Here is a 21,154-nt window from a genome sequence, read left to right on the forward strand (position 1 = left end):
CAATATATACCACAATAGTAAGGTCTTGAAAAATACTTATTCATTGGCTCTGTCCATCATCTACTGAGAAATGCTGTGGTTAGTAAGCCTCTTCCCAATAAGGAAAGATTATGGTTCTGTTAGTTCTTTTATTTGTTTTTGTTTTTGTTTTTGTTTTTTAGTGAGGCAATTGGGGTTAAGTGACTTGCCCAGGGTCACACAGCTAGTAAGTGTCAAGTGTCTGAGACCGGATTTGAACTCAGGTCCTCCTGACTCCAGGGCTGGTGCTCTATCCACTGTGCCACCTAGCTGCCCCAAGACAGTTCTTTTAGCCACCTCCATCATCCACTGGTGGATCTATTGTTGCTAGCAATCTCTCATACAAGGTGATTATAGCTTTTTTTATCTAGCTCTTTCAGCCAATAGCTATGAACCACTCCATCATAGGCAGTACCACAGAAAGTGGCAAATAAGCAGGCTAAGATGTTATCTACTCTTTCAACTATACTCCCTTCTATTATCTCCTTTGACTCCCTTAGTTTAATTTTCATCTAACTTATGGTGAGAAATCCATACTCCTGTCAATGGCAAGTGTTCCTAGGGCTCAAATTTTCCAAATAGAAAAGTAACTGAGGGGCAGCTAGGTGGTGTAGTGGATAGAGCAATGGCCCTGGAGTCAGGAGGACCTGAGTTCAAATCCGACCTCAGACACTTACTAACTATGTGATCCTGGGCAAGTCATTTAATTTATGTTTGCTTCACTTCCCTCATCTGTAAAATGGAGATAATAATTGCTCCATGGTTATTGTGAGGACTAAATAATATAATATTTTTAAGTGCTTTGCAAACCTTAAAATACCAGATAAAATTTTTAGATATTATTATAGGCAGCTAGGTGGTACAATGGTTAGAGTGCTGGACCTAGAGTCAAGAAGACATGAAATGAGTTTAAACCTCTGCTCAGACACTTACTAGCTCTGTGATGCTGGACAAGCCACTTATCTCTCTCGCTCTAAGTATCCTCAGTTCTAAAATGAGGATAATAATCGCACTGGCCGTACAAGGTTATTGTGAAGATAAAATGCAATAACATTTGTAAAATGCTTTATACACCTTTAAAGGGATATATAAATGTAAACTATTATGATTATTCATAGTCTATACAAAGTAGATCTTGGCACCTGGTCAGATAGAAATTAGGTCGTGCAAACTGTTGTTGTTCAGTCATTTTTCAGTCTTGTCTGACTCTTCATGACCCCATTTGGGGTTTTCTTGGCAAAGATACTGGAGTGGTTTTCCATTTCCTTCTCCAGCTCATTTTACAGTTGATGAAACTTAGGCAAATAGGATTAAGTGGCTTGCTTATGGTCACACAGCTAGTAAGTGTTTAAGGCCAGATTTGAACTCAGAAGATGAGTCTTCCTGACTCTGGGCCAGAACTCTATCCATTGCACCACCCTCATGCAAACTAAATTTCAAATTATAAGCAGATATTCCCTATTGGCATTATGACTCTACTGGGCAGTGTAAACCTTTGAAAATGATTTCTCCATATTTGCATTCATGTTTTTATATATATCTTGAGCTAGATCTATGAAACCAAAAGGTTTTGCTTGAATTACAAAGGTAGCTATAAGTATATATTCTAAAAAGTTATGGGACAGAGGTTCCAGTGAGATAATGTATGTAAGGCATTTTGTAAAACTTCATTGCTATGTAATTGTAAGTTATAATTATAATCTATGTATTAATCCACCAAACATTAAACACAAAAATAAAAACAGGAGGAGAGTGACTTGTCTCTGGACCATTTCTATCTGAGCTCTATAGAATAGAAGATGAGAAGAATGAGAAGAAATGTGAAGGAAAGTGGTCAGCAGTTCAGATTTCAAACTATTTTATAAAGAAATAATTAAAACAATCTGGTACTGGCTAAGAAATAGAGTGGTGGATCAGTGGAATAGATTAAGTACACAATACACAGTAGGAAATGACCATAGTAATCTAGTGTTTGATAAACTCAAGGATTCAAACTATTGGGATAAGAACTCACCACCTGACAAAAATTTCCAGAAAAACTGGAAAGCAAGTAGGCAGAAACTAGGTATGGACCAGTATCTTACAATACCAACATAAGGTCAAAATGGGCAAATTATCTAGACATAGGAGTGTATAGAAAAATGTACCTGTCAGGTCCATGGATAAATAAAATATTTATGACCAAATAAGAAATGGAGGGGATTACAGGCGGTAAAATAGATAATTTTGATTACATGAAATTAAAAAACTTTTGGACAAGCAAAACTAATTAAGTCCAAATTAGAGGGAATATGGGAAATGAGGATGAAAGTTTACAGAAAGGTTCTCTGAAAAAGGTTTTATTTCTTAAATATATAGGGAATTTATAAAAATATGAGCCAATTTATACAAATGTGAGCCATTTTCTAGTTGATAAATGGTGAAAGGATATGAACAGGCAGTTTTCAGAATAAATCAGTTATTAATAGTCACATGAAAAAGCGCTCCAAATCACTACTAACCACTGATTAGAGAAATGAAAATTAAAACAACTCTGAGAAACCACCTCACATCTATCATGGTTATCCTGACAGAAAAGAAAAAAAAAAACACTCGAGGGGGTGTGGAAAAATTGGCATACTATTGCACTATCGGTGGAGTTGTGAATTAGTCTGATCATTCTGGAGAACAATATAGAACTTCCAAAGGTCTAGAAAACTGTGTATACCCTTTGACCCAGCAATATCACTACCAAGTCTGTATCTCCAAGAGATCAAGAAAAAGGAAAAGGCCTGTTTGTACAAAAATATTTATAACAGCTTTCTTTGTGGTTGCAAAAAATTAGAAATATCAGTTGGGAAATGGCTAAACAAGTTATGGTAGATGATTGTGATGGGATATTATTATGCTATATTAAATGACAAGCAGAATACTCTCAAAAAAACCTAGAAAGACTTACATGAACTGGTGCAAAGTAAAGTGTACGGAACGAGGAGAACATTGTACATAGTAACAACGATATTGTCAGGATGACCAACTGTGCATGACTTAGCTATTCTGATAAAGACAACGATTCAAGACACTTCTGAAGGATCCATGATGAAAAATACTATCTACCTTCAGGGAGAGAACTGGATGAACTCTGAATATAGATTGAAGCATAATTTTTAAAAGCTTTAAAAATTTTTATTGTTATTCTGTTTGTGCTTTCTTTTGCAACATGGCTAATATGGAAATATTTTGCATGACTTCATATGTATAATTGATATCAAATTGCTTGTCTTCCCTATGAGGGAAGAGGGGCTGGAGCAAGGGAGACAATTTGCAACTTAAAATTTTTTTAAATGAATGCTAAAATTTTTTTGCATTTAACTAGGAAATATTTATTGAAATGAAAAAAAATTTTTCAAAAAAACAACAATGTATTTAAATCTTTATATGTCAGTGTTATATCCAGGCAATTCTGGATAACAGTGTTGTCTGTTATAGTACTCAAATTCTAGTACAGATTGTTTATTGAATTCTCAAGGATATTTGGGAATCTACATTTGTAATAGGGGAATTTGTCACCTGCCGGTTTAAAAAGGATAGAGAGCTTGTGGTGTGCAATTATTACCATTTGGTTCTGTCATTCTAGGTTGTTTGATGAGTGCTAAATTTCTGCAACCTACAAGTTTCTACCATTTCTTTCTAAAATCTGCATTGCTAAGTCTGAGCTCCTTAAGAATTAACTTTCTGGGGCAGCTGGGTGGCGCAGTGCATAGAGCACCGGCCCTGGAGTCAGGAGTAACTGAGTTCAAATCCGGCCTCAGACACATAACACTTACTAGCTGTGTGACTCTGGCCAAGTCACTTAACCCCAATTGCCTCACTAAAAAAAAAAAAAAAAGAATTAACTTTCTAGGGTAGCTAGGTGGCTCAGTGGATAAACCACCAGCCCTGGATTCAGGAGGACCTGAGTTCAAATCCAGCTTCAGACACTTGACACTTAGTAGCTGTGTGACCCTGGGCAAGTCACTTAACCCTCATTGCCCCACCAAAAAAAAAAAAAAAAAAAAAGAATGAAATATCTGTAATCCCTGGTTGCAGTGATTTGGTCTTATGTTGCTTTCATAAAATTCTATTTCAGTAAACAAATCCATATGACTAAACCATTTGTTCAGTGCTTCTCTATCAATGTTGTTGGTTGAATTAATGAGGATATGACCTATGGAGAGCTGTTTGATCCTACTCTAGGATCTCAGTTGTTTTATAGGCTTCACCCGGAATTAAATCAGTCTCCACCACATTTGAAATAACTCAGTGTAATGCACCAATTGTCAGCCTCTACTATTACTCCCTAAAACAATGTCTGTTTATTGCAAAAATATTTCTGTAAGTTTTTAACTTGTTTTTCATGTGATATGAGTACATCTATAAATCTTTTGGACAAGCAAAACTAATTAAGTCCTTTTAATAAGAAAGTATTACTCTTTCTGTAGTTATCTTGGGGAGATGGGCCATGTGTTAACATTTATTGTACTAACTTATTTGGATACTTTCTAAGTCTGTGGTCACCCACTTCATCGGGCTAAAACTGTATTTTGAAACACGTATATTTTAAAGGTGTTAATTACCTTAAATGTGTTCTTCCTTTTGAGCTTTGAATTCAGGATGCCAATGAGGCTCTTGATATATACAAACACAGATTTTTCCTTGATAACTTTATGCTCAGTGTGTTTTGCCTGGGGAAGACCCTGGTATTTGGAAATATCACCTTCATACATTGGTTCTATTTGACCTCCAAATTCCAGCTCAAAGCCTTTAGTCTCTATCTTTCCTAACCATATAAAAATTCATGTTTCTCTAATCAAAATGGCATTTTAAAAAATATCACTGGAGAAAGTTTCCATGAAATGAAATTGTTTAACATAGGTTTCGGTGGAGCCATGTGACTTGAAGTCATCCATGTACAAGTGATTAATACAATGTTTTTGTAAGATTCGCTCTTTGGAGGGAGAGAATAAGCATCACTTAAATACTTACAGTATGCCAGAACTATATTTAGTGTTTTACAAATAGTGTCTCATTTGATCCTCACAACTGTCCTGGGAGGTAAGTGCTATTCTCATCCTCATTTTATAATTGAGGAAACTGAAGCAGAAAGAAATTAAGTAACTTAGGGGCAGCTAGGTGGCACAGTGGATAGAGCACCGGCCCTGGAGTCAGGAATACCTGAGTTCAAATCCAGCCTCAGAACATTGACACTTATTAGCTGTGTGACCCTAGGCAAGTCACTTAACCCCAATTGCTTCATCAAGAAAAAGAGAGAGAGAGAGAGAGAGAGAGAGAGAGAGAGAGAGAGAGAGAGAGAGAGAGAGAGAGAGAGAAATTAAGTAACTTGCCTAAGATTACACGGCAAGTAAGTGTCCGAGACTGAATTTGAACTCAGGTCACTTTGATAGGCCCATCTCTCTATCTACTGCACTATCTAGCTTCCTCTTTGACTTGAAACAATATTCAGGTCTCTTCAAGAAGGATGATCACTGGCTTAAGGATAGGCAAAATCATAATAAGCTTAAATTGTCTCCCTGGAAAATGCCACATTTCATATCAGTTGTTCCTGACATAATTGTGTTGGTGGCATGCTTCCCATAGAGAACATCAACCGCTCTAGCACTGTTGCTATTTTAGAGTCTGTCATATATATTTGCCATACAGAAGCCATGAGCACAGAACTCAGTCAAAAGCCTCATGATGATCAATCAATAAAGGTGTTAGAAATGTTGGGGAACTTTCAGGTTTATTTGATAATTATCAATAGAGGCTCTTTACACAAAAGGTGTCACACAAGACACCTGCAAACCCCATGTGTGGCTCACAACATTTCCAAGGGCACCCTAAACCAGAGGAAAAGATAATCAGGAAATATTTAGCCAAATACATAAAAATAAAACAAACAAATAATATTCACATACAGCTTTTCTAAGTCAATATATGGCCCACAGGGAGCCTTATGTATTTCCTGTTTCTTTCTGAATCTGACCATCTTGCTTTATACCCCATGGGACATTTTGACAAACAGACTCTTTCTGTTTCTCAAAAAATATATATATAGTTTTCTTATAAATGTTTATAGATTTGGGAGGAGGGATGTTTTATGATTACTGTTCCCTTTCTTCTCATCTTATATTTGATGAAGTTCAGTTAGAAATGGTCCTAGAACAGATTTTATGCTTTGATTATGCTTTTACACATTGCTTTTTTTTTTTTTTTTGGTGAGGCAATTGGGGTTAAGTGACTTGCCCAGGGTTACACAGCTAGTGGGTGTTAAGTGTCTGAGGCCAAATTTGAACTCAGGTCCTCCTGACTCCAGAGCTGGTACTCTATCCACTGCACCACCTAGCTGCCCCTTGACTATGCTTTTATTTCAGAAGAAGCTAGGTGGCTCGGTGAATGGAACACAGGGCCTTCAGTCAGAAAGATCTGAGCTCAGATCCAGCCTCAGACACTTACCAACTGTGTCACCCTGGGCAAGTCACTTAACCTCTGTCTACCTCTGTTTCCTTATCTGTCAAATAGGGATAATAACAACATCTGACTCAAAGGGTTGTTGTGGGGATCAAATGAAATATTTGTAAAGTTCTTAGCACAGTGCCTGCCACATAGTAGGTGCTTAATAAATGTTTGTTAAAAATAATTGTTCAGCAGACTGTTGTGCAGTTGGGTGAGATGATTGCTTTTTGTAATTGAATAAAACCATTGGGATGTCAGCTCATTTTCTACAGGCTCACTGCAAGTGTCTTTGGAACAATTCCAGAAGTGGATAGGACTACAGTGCTGATATATACTTAATTCTATTCTAACAGATTTTGATTTCTTTCTAGGTCTCTCTATTTTGAGAGCTTCAAATTTAACTTAAGTTGGAGGTTATGAGTATTTGGTATGGCAATATCTTTTATAACATTCTTAAATTTTTATGGGTCAGTGTTACATTTGGGCAATTGTGGGCAAATTTTGCTAATGATAGTGCAGTTCTCAGTTTGTTGAATTATCAAGGAAATTTAAAATGTTCGTATGTAGGCAATGGGATTTGTCATCTGTTAACTTATGAATCAAGTATTTATTAAGCAGCTTCTATGTGCCAGCTATGAGCTGGGAAGACAATTAAAAAAAAAACAACCATCCCTGTTGACAAAAAAACTGGGGAAAGCAATATGAATTTAATAAGTATACAGAACAGAGATACAAGATCATTTGAGGAGTAAGCTACTATTAATTGGGAGGATTAAGAAAAACTTCATATAGAAAGTAGCATTTCAGTTGAGCCACAAAGAAAACTGGGGAACGTTTGTAAAAGGTGAAGGTGAGGAAGGAATGCATGATAGGTGTGGGAGACAGCCAGGGCAAAGGCATGGAGAGGGGAGATGGAGGTCTGTATATGAAAAATAATAAAAAGGTCATTTTGACTAGACTGAATAGTGTGCATTTCAGTGAGAAATGTATATCATTTATGAAGGATAGCAATCGTCTGGAGTATAATTCTGGTCATTTCATCTCTCTAAATATTTGGTAGGAGCCAATTTTTTTTCAACTGGCAGTGACAGGCTGCACAGTTACTACCATTTGTTGGTTAAAAACCTGCATATGTAAATATGCTAATATGAAGAATATTATCTGGCTTTACCATTCTCCAGCTTTGCAAAGAAATTCTTGTTGCAGTCACCTTACTTGGCATTCTACCACAAATTGTCTTAATGGTGTGCAAGTTATTGATATAATTATTGCTGCTGTCACTCACACCCAATAACAGCAGGGCCTAATGAAGAAAGAGGCTACTTTTAGGAGGCAGGATTATTTGAGCCCAAGTCATGCCCCTGATGTGCTGTCCCTTTGACTCAAAGCAAGTCGGCTTAGGGGCCCCAGGTAACTCTGTAAAACAGATTCAAAGTTGCCATCTTCTTTGATTCTGGAATAAGTTTCATCCCCAGATGAAACAGCAGCAGTTCTCAAACTTTTTGGTCTCAAGATCCCTTTATACTCTTAAGAATTATGATTATACCTTTATAAATTATTAAGGCCCACTTTTCACTCTTAAAATTATTGAGGACCCCAAAAAACTTGTTTGCATGGGTTACAGCCATGGATTTTTACCATATTCAAAATTAAGACAGATAAAATTTTTAAAAATTAATTTTAGGGGCAGCTAGGTGGCTCAGTGGATAAAGTACTGGCCCTGGATTCAGGAGTATCTGAGTTCAAATCCGGCCTCAGACACTTAACACACTTACTAGCTGTGTGACCCTGGGCAAGTCACTTAACCCCAATTGCCTTACCAAAAAAAAAATTAATTTAAAAAAAATAATAAACCAATTATATGTTAACATAAATATTTTAATGAAAAATAACTATATATTCCAAAATTTTTTTAAAGCAGTGAGAAAAGTGTCATTGTTTTATATATTTTAGCAAATCTCTTTAATGTCTGGTTTAATAGAACACAGCTGGCTTCTCCTATTTACTTCTGCTTTTAATCTGTTACTATATATTGTTTTGATTGAATTAGACATAGAAAATCTGGCCTCAACACCATGCCTTTAGGAAAGGGAGGAGTATTTTAATAGGTAAATAATGTCTTAGTATTATTATGAAAATAGTTTTGACCTCACAGACTACCCCTTGAAAGGGAAGAGGGAAATAAGCATTTATCTAGTGCCTACTATGTTCCAGGCACTGTGCTAAACACTTTATGAATATTACCTCATTCTATCTTCACAACAAATCTTTGAAGGAATCATTATCCTCATTTTACATTTGAGGAAACTGAAGCAAACCCCTTAAGAGTAAGGGATTTCCCCAGGGTCACACAGCACACAGTAGATGTCTAAGGCTGGATTCAGATTCAGATTTTCCTGACTGGCAGGCCCAGTGCTCTACACACTGTGCCATTTAGCTACCTCAGAAAGAAGCAATGTCTCAGAAAGGGTGGGAGGGAGACCCCAGGAGTCTGGAGACTGCCCTTTGAGAGCCACTGCCCTTCACTGATGAAATCACAGGTCCAGATAAACAAAAACAAAAACTTGGTAAGTCTACTTTGGTTTCTATAATATATATAACTGGAAACCAAAAGATTCTAGCTCCCACAACAAAGCAAATACCAATTAGAATACCCAGATTCCAGTCCTGGACCCAACATTTCTTATTTATGGGATTACAAGCAAGTTGTCCCCCTTCTCTGAAACATTTGTAAAATAGAGATAATAATACTTCTACTACCTATCTTAGAATGTTATGAAGCAAGGGATTTATGAACCTTAAAGTGCTAAACAAATAGGAGCAGTTATTTTTGCAGCAAAATATACAAGAGTTTCTTAAAACCCACCATTTTGTGGTTGGGTCTTTTAAACTGGCAGAGCTCATGTCATCCTTTGAGCCACCCTGAGTCCTTAAAAGTAAAATTAATTGATAAGCATGGATCTGACCACATAAATTATCTAGTCTCTTAAAGGTAGAACTGGACTCAAACAGATGTAATCTCCTTTGTCATCACAAATTCATTTCTATACGGAAACAGTTATCTTTCCTTTTTTTTTTTTTTGGAACCTGTTCTTTCAGTTATACAAAGGTAAAGATTTCATTCATAAAAAGGTGCCCAGGTTTGGGGGAATTCCCTTTATACTCTCCTTTATTCTATGAATTTAAATAAGGAAGGAGCTGTGGAGTTAGATGCAATGGAACTCAGAAAGATCCCTGGAGGCTGGGGGAAGAATCTTGTAGCAAGTAGGGAGAGAGGTTACCAGCATCATTTATACGCATGGGGGTTGAGAGGATATGCTGATCTGAAAATTCCATTGGTGAGGTTTTGTAGCATAACCCAATTGTCCTGCCACCTCCTCTCCTTGCTACCTTTCCACAGCAAAATCACCCTACTCTGTTATAAGAACCGTAAGAGGTCTGCCACAGGCTAGAAGCAAAACACACCACTTTGCTCCCTCCCTTCCCCCCAAACAGTCTGACCTCGGGTGGCCACAGCTGGAATGTACAGTTGGTCTCACATGTTTACAAAACAGATTAATAACAGAAAGAAAATGGAGACGTGTCCAATTTCGACAATGACTTTTCCTCCACGATAACTCTTCTTCCCCAGCGGTTTCCTCTGGATCGATGCATTTCAGTGACTACATGCCACGAGATTTGGACCTTTGGGGTCAGTGGACCTGGGTTTGATTTCTGGCTCTGCCACTTATTACTTGGATGACCTCGAGCAAGTCATTTAAGGGTTTGGCCTAAATTACTTCCTTAGGTTCCTTCCAGTTCTAAATCTATGAACCTATAATCTCAATCCCTCTCCTGTGGGATTTAGAAAAGGAAAATGATTGACCCAAGGCCACATAGTTAGTTAGTAACAAACACCTTTTTTTTCAATTTTCTGTCTACTTTTTGTTCAAAATTAATTTTACAGTTGTTCCCTGCTACATATGGTCTAGCAAAGTTAACAAAAATAAAATTCAGTAAAGTCCCATTTTTCCCATTACTTTTCATTATGGAAATAGAAATGTTTTTAGCTGGAAAAGAAATTGTCTAAGAAACCCAATTGAGATAGCTTACTGCCTCAGGGAGGGAGGAGGGAGAGAGGGAAAGAGGAATAGAATTTGGAACTCAGAACTTTAAATAAAATGTTTATTATTTAAAAAAAAAAGAAACCCAATTGAAAGCATTTGTGGAGTTAGCAGTTGAAGTGATATGCAGTCCTCAAATAATGGGTAATATTTTTATAGCTTTTTGTGATCCTTTTCAGACTATAAGATTGCCTCTTATTGAATATGAGTGGAAGAACTTTTAGAGATCATCCAACCTCCTCTCCCCCCTTTATTTTATCAGTGGGGAGAGAAATGCCTAGAAAATTAAATATCTTGTCCATGGTCATGAGGCAAAGATTTCAAACCCAGACCATTTAATTCCAAGTGAAGTGTTCTTTCTACTCTACCTACCATGCCCATCCCCTTAACTTCATCTCTATTATCTTGACCCCAACCCTTTCCTAGACCACAGGAATTTCTCCCCTGCCTGAGGAATTCTTGACACCATGCTTGAAGCCCCTCCTCACCCCAAATTCAGCTGTACTCTTTTATCTTTGCTCAGAATATTTGCAGGTTGGATAGAACCCAGCAAGTTCAAGGGCACGTTTTACCAGTGGGTCCAGCTATGAAAATATGTTTGTCCTCCAGACCAAAATTCCTTAAGTTGTTCCAGCTTCTGTACACCAGGTTCTATAAAGGGATTTCTTTCCGTCTTCTTCAAGACCAAAAGCTAAAAATTCTATGAAACAAGTTAAATTAACGAATTCTTTCTCTCTCCCTCCACCCCATATTTAACTTCCATGGAGCATACACCTTGCAGTGGGCTCTCTGGGTCAAAGCAAGGATACAGATCTTTTAGTAACTTTCTTAGAATAATTCCAGAACAGCCAGGCCAATATTGTATTAGTGTGCCAGTCTTTACACAATCCCTCCAGCATTGACAATTCCCATCTTTTGTCATCCTAAAATTAGGAACATCTGTACTTCAATTCAGTCCATTCAAAGGGTCACCAAATTAGATATATTAACTGGGAAAAGCAGAAGCTTTGAAGATTGCTCTGGGGTGTGGGGTAGGGGGTCTTGTTTGAAGAAAGTAAGCATGTTCCTTAGGCCTAGAATTTTCTCTCTTCATTAAAGAGCTTAAATAGATTGTAAATACAGGACAGACAGAATCCACAGGAAACCATTAAAACAGACATCTAGTTAAAAAGCTGGTTGGTTTCCAGTTAAATTTCTTTAAATAGGGACTGAGTAAGGACACGGGCCCTGACCCTTTCTCAAGTATTTTGAAAGATCTTGTCCCAATAGCAAAAGCCAAGGGTCAGATTACCTCACTGGACAGAAGTAGACAAAAGAACAGCTTTCTCCTTTGATGTCCTGAGCAATATTGTGGGTCAGAGACAGAAGTAAATAAGACCTTCCCTTTAGCTTTTGAATTCAAAAGTAGTAATTACTGTAAGCAAACCAGGACTACCTACAGAGATATCCATTGCCCTCAAACAAGTTGTGATATGCATGTCTGAGGCATTTATTTGAAAACATTCCATTTTTGCTTGGAAAGAATTCTCTTGGTTAAATGTTAGGATGTTAGGAAGAGGATGAAAATAAGGCACTGATTAAAATTCAGGCAAGTCTTAATGATCCAAAGTCCTATGTCTGCTTTGTGGACAAACTACCCTAACTATATCCAGTCCCCCCTCCTCCTCCTCTTCCATCCTCATTCAATGCTCAGAGCTCATTCTCAGCTTTAAAAGAGTTAGAGGTAGATGGCCTGGGTAAAAGCTAAGGGATTGGGAGAATAAAGTGATAAAATCAGAAAGAAACTGAGATATTGATTTATTTGTGCTTTTAGGTCATATTCTCCTTCCCTACTCTTCTCCCCTTCCTATGCTCACCTTTGCTCCTTAATACACTGTGAAACAGCTGAGCCCTGCCATTGTTTTGCAACATTCACTGGCTCTTGATGTTCTGTAAGTAAACTAAGGTATATGCTGTTGAGTCACTTGGGAATGGTGGTGGCATGTCACATGTTTTAGGGAATGCAGAAAAAAGACCTGGATTGGAAGTCAGATGATTTGGGTTTGAGTTCTGTCTGGGTCCATCTTGGGTGAGTCACCCCTTCTCTGGGTCTTGCTTTCCTCTTCTGTAAAATGAGGGGGTTGGACTAGCTGACCTCAAAAGGCCCTTCCCGCTCTTGATCTAGGATCCCATGACCCTTAAAGGGAATCTGAGGTTAGCCAACCAACTAATGGGCTGGATTCCACAGTCCTTTCTTTGACCCCTCAAATCCCAGGAGGGTGCCTGAGTAAAGACTAGAAAATTGGGTATGGTTCAACAAGAGAGATTCATTAAGCTCAATAACCCTTAATAGGCAGACAGGAAGAGGAGACCTCACTATATCTAGTATATTAGAGTTCCTGGGAGGATGCAAAATGTGGGCATTAGGGAAATATACCAAATCAACGACTGCTTTGCCTGATCACAGTCTAAATCAGGAGACACAGATAAGAGCTATGCCTGCCCTTCAACACAGTGGCCTGATTCTCACTTCAATAAGAATATTCCTTCCAAGGCTTATCTGTCATATGCCATATCCATAAAATCATTATGTTGTTGGCTTTATGGTTTCTTTTTTCTTCATAGAAGGGGCAGGATCACTATGGAAGTCTGGGACTTAATAGCAGCAATTGAACCTGTTGTTCTATTGATAAAATGGAAGAAAGAAGCTGGGTCACTTGGTGCTGTTTGGACTGATAGGACATATTTTCATTTATACGGCAGGTAGAGCCTTTCATGTTCAAGGAACATTGGGCCAAGATACTTTGCCAGTAGGTCTCTCTCCAACCCATGTCCACCCTGTCCTCCTCAGCATCTGCCACTAGGGTAAACACCAGGGAGACAAAGAAATGCAAAAATGGGACCTCCCCTCAAGGAGCTCACATTATCCCACCCCCAAAGCTTGAATGGGAAATCATCTTTTCATATCCCCTCCATTTGATTGTTAGTCCTTCAATCAGACTGCGAGCTCTTTAAGGCCAGAGATTGTCTTTTGTCTTTCTTCCTATCCCCTAAGGCTTAGTACATAGTAGGCACTTTTAAAATGCTTATTGAGTAACTGAATGACATTATGGAAAGTCGATTCTCTCAGTTTTCTTAATTGAGGCAAACTCCAGATTCCTAAGACTCTGTGTTTATGTAACTGACCGCCATTTTGGATTATGTGAACTTTGGAAGAGCAAAGTTTAAATAAAATAGAGACCGGTGAACTGTTTCAGTCTTGTTAGACTCAAACAGCTAGAAAAGGAAACAGTACAGAGTTAGTATGGCACAGAGGAAGAGTACTTGCTCTGCCAGAAGACCTAGGTTCAAATTCTCCCTCTGATATTACCTGTATTACCTAGGGCCTCCCTAGGCCTCAGTGTCCTCATCTGTAAAATAAGGGGGTTGGGCTAAAGAGCCTCCGAGGTTCCTTCCAGTTCTCTATTTATACTTCTGATGATTCCCCACATTACCTGGCTTAATGTGGGGCATGCCTAAGAAAAAATCTATGACTGAATACTGGGTATTAGAAAGCCAAATGCAACCAGCTGATAATAGGAAATCACATCTGCAACAACTAATCTTCTGAAGTGGCAAGTTTCTTTCAGGATATGCTGCTAGGATTAAAGGCAGGGGGAAAGTTGGGAATAAAAGGAAGAAAGTGTTAACCAGATAACAGATCCATTCTCAGGATTATGTAAAGCACAAAAATGAAAGGGGCCATCACCAGGCAGGGTTGTCATGGGGACGATGCTCTCTTATCTAACAGGAGAATAAAATAGGGAAAGAAAAACTAGAGAAGGGCTCAAATCAGAGGGGACTATTCTAGGGCAAGGGCTTTCTCACTCAAGTGAGGATATTTTTGCACATGGGGAAAAGGTGATAATATTTTGCTCCTCTGGATGATCATTTTTAAAAGGTCTTATTTTGCTGATGGTGCCTTCAGAGGCTAACATCTGGGCTCTCAAGGATTCTTTATTAAATCAGCTAAAGAAATTTACTTTTTAAAGTTATCTCTCAGTTTTTTTAGGAAAACTATTTCCACCTCACAAAGCTCATAGAACAAATGGTTCTCCTTAAGAAGGATGCAGTTTTCTTCTCCAACACATTTCTGCAGGATTAACTTGGCAGCTGCTAGGTTTCCAGTTCAAAAACTGGCATATTCTTTTTGAATATTTATTAAACTTCCCCTCTGTTTCTGCTTCTTGGAGGAAAAAAATGAATTCACAAACAAAATGTTCTTTTCTCTTCCCTTCTATGCCTCCCCACCCCCAGGCTTCTCCATAATTCCCTAATCCTCTGCAGACACTTCTCTTTCCTTTATGGAAAACCATAATGGTTTTATATATAGACCACTAGGCTGTAGATTTCAAAAAACGGCCCATCTCCTTTCCATTTCACAAGCTGCTGGTAACTGTGGCTCCTACGAGGCCCCTTCCATCCAAACAACACAGATTTTTAATAATTCTACTGCCTCTCCCTCCATACAGAGAAATGTACACCTGAATGCATCTGTGCTTATTTTCATCTTATGCACACATGGCAGGTGGAAAAAAATGGACCTTTGACCCCCCCCTTATCTCACACCCGATTAGTGCAATCATGGAAAGAAAACATTAAAACCACCACATTGAATCCCAGAATTTCTCTCAATGCTGATTTTCCTGAGCAACAAGTCACCAGTATTGCTGGCTGGATAAACACGTTTACCTTTGATGAGCAAAAGTCCAAGAAGAAAGAGTGGCCCATAGCACTTTGGTGAAGTATTGGATCCTAAAACTGCAATCATTCTATATGTTGGGGAGGAAAAGAGATAATGGAATCACAAATGCACCCACACGAATTCCGAAAAAGTGTCATTATTTCACTTATGTACAGAACACTGAAGGAAATAGTAGAAATATGTTTTCTTTTGATGGATAATTTCATATTTCAAGTAATACTTATTTCTTTTGATTTTTTTTTTTTAGTGAGGCAATTGGGGTTAAGTGACTTGCCCAGGGTCACACAGCTAGTAAGTGTTAAGTGTCTGAGGCCGGATTTGAACTCAGGTACTCCTGACTCCAGGGCCGGTGCTCTATCCACTGTGCCATCTAGCTGCCCCTTCTTTTGATTTTTTAAAAAAAGACCCCTTTATTTTAATTAAAGGAGGAAACCTTGAGGCAGGAAGATAAAGTTTCATATAATATTCAGACTGTATTTTCATTGAAAACTATAGGTTTGTTTTTTTCTCTGGGATGCTAATGGGTCAGGTTTCACTATTCAATTTTTCTTTAGACACCAAGGTCCAACTTTAAAATGAGATTTGTGTATGTAACCTCAGAAATTCCTTCCCTTAATAATATAGCTTTTGTGTATTAGGTTATCGACAACCTTGACACTACCCAAATGGGAGGCATTGAGAAGGCAATAGCCCCACCTGTTACAGGGAAGTACTTACATATTAGGAGGCAGCACTGGCTAGAGTGGTGGACCCGGAATCAGGAAGTTCAAATACAGCCTTAGGCACTTACTAGCTATGTAACTCCCAACAAGTCCCTTAACCCTGTTTGCCTCAGTTCCTCATCTGTTGTTGTTTGTCCTTCATTTTCAAAGAGGACCATGACATCAGGGTGATGTCTGACTTGCATTGAATTGTATTTAAGTGTGGGAGGACTTATGCAAAGTTACCAGCCTCAGTCTCTCTTCCAGAGCCATCTGGGTCCAGTGGTAAGATAAGGATGACTGAAGATTGCCCCGATGTTTTAAGGCAATTGGGGTTAAGTGACTGGCTTAGGGTCACACATGTCTGAGGTGAGATTTGAAGTCAAGTCCTTCCAACTTCAGGACCAGTGCTCTATCCACTGTGCAACCTGGGTGCCCCTCCTCATCTGTAAAATGAACTGGAGAGGGAAATAATAAACCACTCAAGTATTTTTGCCAAGAAAACCCCAAATGGGGTCAAAAGAGTCAGACACATCTGGAAAATGACTCAATAACAATAATACCACTTAAACATTTAGAGAGGAAATTTAAAGACAATAGTATAATATTAAAAGCAGGATACACGTGCTTTGTGTAGATTATTCATCTCTCAAGATCCCCCCCAAAAACTTCTCACCATGTGTGAAAGATGCACAATACACAATGTAGTAAATAGCAAATAGTATAGATTGACAATGGTAGGTTTTAACCTTCAAACCTCTGTTGGGGGGGAGGGGAATACAATTTTCAAGGAATTTAATTAAAAAGTGCAAACCAAACCCTTGGCCCTGGGGGTAGTCTCTTCTTAGGTCTGCCAAGTTAATCAGAGGTATATTGAAAGAGTCTGAGTACAGGGAAAGTAGATTCTCCCAAACCCTGAAAGGGGATTTGTGTTTCCTACTCCTAGATTCCCGGAGAAGAATCTCCAAAACTAACAACAAAAAAAGGCAATTCTCCTTAGCTACCAAGAAGAGCCTTCAACCCAGACACTGACAGATTTTGACCTTCAGACCTATCCACCACAGTAGGGAATAAAGTCCTGGACCAGAGGGCAGGGGAATGCACCAAAAGACATGTCAAGACCTTAGCAGACAGGAAATCACCCATGACAGACATAGCAGTCATTTCCGAGTCAACTGTTTGGGTGCAGTCTGTTCATCTGCTAGTTAGAACAAAGGTCACAACAAACAGCAAATTAAAAGGAAGGTTCATAGGACTAGAAGAGAATTTAAGGATCATGTAGTTCCGCCTTACACATAAAGAAATAAGGGGCAGGGCGGGGGGAGGGGGGCAGCTAGGTGGCACAGTGGATAGAGCACCGGCCCTGGATTCAGGAGGACCTGAGTTCAAATCCAGCCTCAGACGCTTAACTCTTACTAGCTATGTGATCCTGGGCAAGTCACTTAACCCTAATTGCCTCACCCCCCCACCAAAAAAAAGAAAAGAAAAAGAAAGAAGGGGAAGAGAAGAAATCAAGCAGTGTTTATTAAGCACCTTCTTTGTAGCTAGACAATTCACTAGGCTATGGGGTTATAAGTACAAAAAATGAAACAATCCGTATTTACAACAGGCTTTCATTTTTTTATTTGGGGGTTAAGTGGCTTGCCCAGGGTCACATAGCCAATAAGTATCTGAGGCTGGATTTGAATGCAGGTTCTCCTGACTTCAGGGCCCATGCTCTATCTACTGTGCCACCTAACTGCGCCAACAGACTTTCATTCTAATGGGGATATAAGTATATGTAAAACTATACACATGTACAAATGTAAAATGAATTAATAGATGCATGTGCCTAGTAATTAGAGTATAGTTTGGGAGGGAAGTCACTAACAGTTGGGAGAATCACAAAAGGCTTCATTCAGATGATGATATCTCAGGTGAGTAGAGAGGGATTCCATTGGCAGAGATAAGGAGGGAGGGAATTCTAGACATGATGGACAGTCAATGCAAAGATGAAGTGCTGTGTTTGCAAAACAGTAAGAAGGCCATTCTGGCTTTGACCATAGTGTAGAGGAAGGAGAGTGATGTGTCATAAAGATGGAAAGCTAGCTTAAGGCTGAGTAGTGAATGGCCAGACAGAGAAGTTTATGTTTCATCCTTGCCTTGTGTGGGGCACTTGGCAGATTGACTTACTGGGAATTTTATGCATTTTAAAGTCATTTCGAGTAGGACTCTCCTTCCTGTTATTTCTTCCTGGATTTTGTTTTTCCTATACAGGAATGATAGAATTATCATTAAAAAGTAATTTAGAAGTTTTTCCTGATGTTGAACAGAAATCTTTTTTTCTCTAATTTCAATCCACTGCTCCTAGTTCTTCCTCTGCAATCAAGGAAAACAAGTTTGATCTTTATTTTACAGAACAGTCTTTCAAATATTTGAATATAACTATCATGCTTGTCCCTCCCAAAACATACACATAGCTAAGTTTTCCCTTCTCCAAGCTAAACACCCTTGGTATCTTCGGCTAATTTTCATATAATGTGACTTCAAGTCTCATTATCATCCTAGTTACACTCCTCTATATTTGCTTTAGCTTATCAGTGTTTTTCCTAAAATTTGGTGCTCAGAAACAAACCTATTACCCCAGCTGTTGCATGAGCCAGGGCAGAGAACAACAGGACTGTAAGTACTCTAATTCTGAACACTGTGCTTCCAGAAATGCCGAGGATGTCACATTAGCGTCTTTGGGGCTCACAGCACAGTTTGCTCATGTTGATATAACAGTCCAGTAAAATCCCCAGCTCCCGTTCATATGAAGTCTAGCCACATAGTACCAAAGGATTCAGAGATGGAAAGGACGTTAGATATTATCGTCACTTCTCAGTCCCTCATAATTTGGCATCTGAACCTGCCATTCTTTTGAAATCAGGGTCTCCAAGTGGCACAGGGGATAGAGCACTGGCCATACAGTTGGGAAGATCTGAGTTCAAATTTCACTTCAGACATTTACTAGCTGTGTGGCCCTGGGCAAGTCACTTAATCCTGATTGCCTCAAACATCTGAGGTTATCTCCAGTCATCCTGATATATATCTTGCCACTGGACCCAGATGGCTCTGGAGGAGAGAGTGAGGTTGGTGACCTTGCACAGCCCTCCCTCGCTTAAATCCAATTCAGTCCAAGTCATGACATCACCCTGATGTCATGGTCCCTTTTGAAAATGGAGGACAAACAACAACAATGTGCTGGTAACTATTTAACAACTGGTTCTCTGAAAAATAAGTGTATGGGACACAAATTTAAGTTTAACCCATATTATTAATATTTTTCCATCACTTTGTAGAGAAGTGGTCTCAAACTCAAATAGAAAAGGGGGCCACTAAACCATACATATGGATCTCTATGGGCCACATATTAACTTAGAAAACCACACATGTTTATATATGTCTTTTTTATTAATTCATCAACACCATTAAAATCAGTTAAGAACTACATCCAAGGGGCACAGTGGATAAAGCACCAGTCCTGGATTCAGGAGGACCTGAGTTCAAATCCAGACTCAGACACTCGACACTTACTAGCTGTGTGACCCTGGGCAAGTCACTTAACCCCCTCATTGCCCCACAAAAAAAAAAGAAAAGAAAAAAGAGCTGTATCCAATCAGTTGCCAAGTCTTATCTACTATATCTTCACAGAATTCCTTGCATCTGAACCTTTCTTGCTTCACACGATCACTATTACTTCTTTATCAATCTCTGTCTCAAGCCTCTCCCTTCTAAAATCTATTATCCATCAAAATTATCTCACTAAAACCCAGGCCTGACAATGTCATTTCCCTATTCAAGAAGTTCCAGTGACTCCCTTTAGTTTAAAATGCAGATTTCCTATTTGGCATTTAAAGTCCTTCATAATCTGGCCCTGGCCTACCTTTCTAGTACGTGTATGTTACTCATTTTGGGGAATTCTCCATTCTAGCCAAGCTAGATTACTCACTGACAAAATTCTACCTCCCATCTCCATGCCTTTGCAGAAATGGGGCTCATTCCTCGGATGCATTCCTTTCTATGGGTTTGCTAGCTTGGTAGAGCTGATTGTTAAAGTGTGAGCATTTACTACTTAGTGAGTATTTACTTTTCAGTGTGAGTATTTACTACTCAGAAATCAGAATTAGTTACAAATCAGGTCTTGATTTACTTTTTTATTGTCTAGACTTAAGAAAGTGTTAATAATGCAAATTACACTTGACAGTGTGTGCATATATTTTTTTCCTAGAGAGATCAATTGTTAAACATTTACTAGCACACCCTTGTATAGCCCTGTAAACATTTATTGAGCTCAGTAGGAGTACAAGGCTCAGATAATGTAGTCATTACCAGACTGGAGGCTATTAATAATAACAATAACAACAATAATGATAATAATAATAACAACTGGTATTTGTATAGCACTTGAAGGTTTGCAAAGCACTTTACATGTGTTGTTGCATTGGAGCCTCACCACATACCCCCTTCCTCATCTCTACTTCTTAGAATCTATAACTCCCTTCAAAGCTCAGGTCAAGTGCTCTCTACTATATTAGACCTCCCTGACTAGCCCTAGTTTTTAGTGCTTTCCTCCCCTCCCCAATCAAAATTACTTTGTATGCATCTGTGTATATGTTGTGACCCATCCAGGATGTAAGCATTATGAGGTCAGGGACTAGTTTATTTTTGTCTTTATATCCCTAAAATACAGTAAGTGCTCAATAAATGTTCACTGAACTGGATTGAATGTGGTATTGATTGGCAATATGTGTGGGCAATCCCCACCCTCACCCCCCATTATCAGTTTAAGTCCTTGTTAGGAAGCATCCTTGAAGTAAAGACATCTTTGCTGACCTTTGTGAAATATGCTCACTCTTTGATCAGGGTCCAACGGTCCAAATCCCTTTTTTTTTGGGGGGGGGCGGGGCAATGAGGGTTAAGTGACTTGCCCAGGGTCACACAGCTAGTAAGTGTCAAGTGTCTGAGGCCGGATTTGAACTCAGGTCCTCCTAGGGGCAGCTTGGTGGCTCAGTGGATAAAGCACCAGCCTTGGATTCAGGGGGACCTGAGTTCAAATCCAGCCTCAGACACTTAACAATTACTAGCCGTGTGACCCTGGGCAAGTCACTTAACTC

Source organism: Dromiciops gliroides, chromosome 3, assembly GCF_019393635.1.
Source record: "Dromiciops gliroides isolate mDroGli1 chromosome 3, mDroGli1.pri, whole genome shotgun sequence".
Classification (NCBI taxonomy): domain Eukaryota; kingdom Metazoa; phylum Chordata; class Mammalia; order Microbiotheria; family Microbiotheriidae; genus Dromiciops; species Dromiciops gliroides.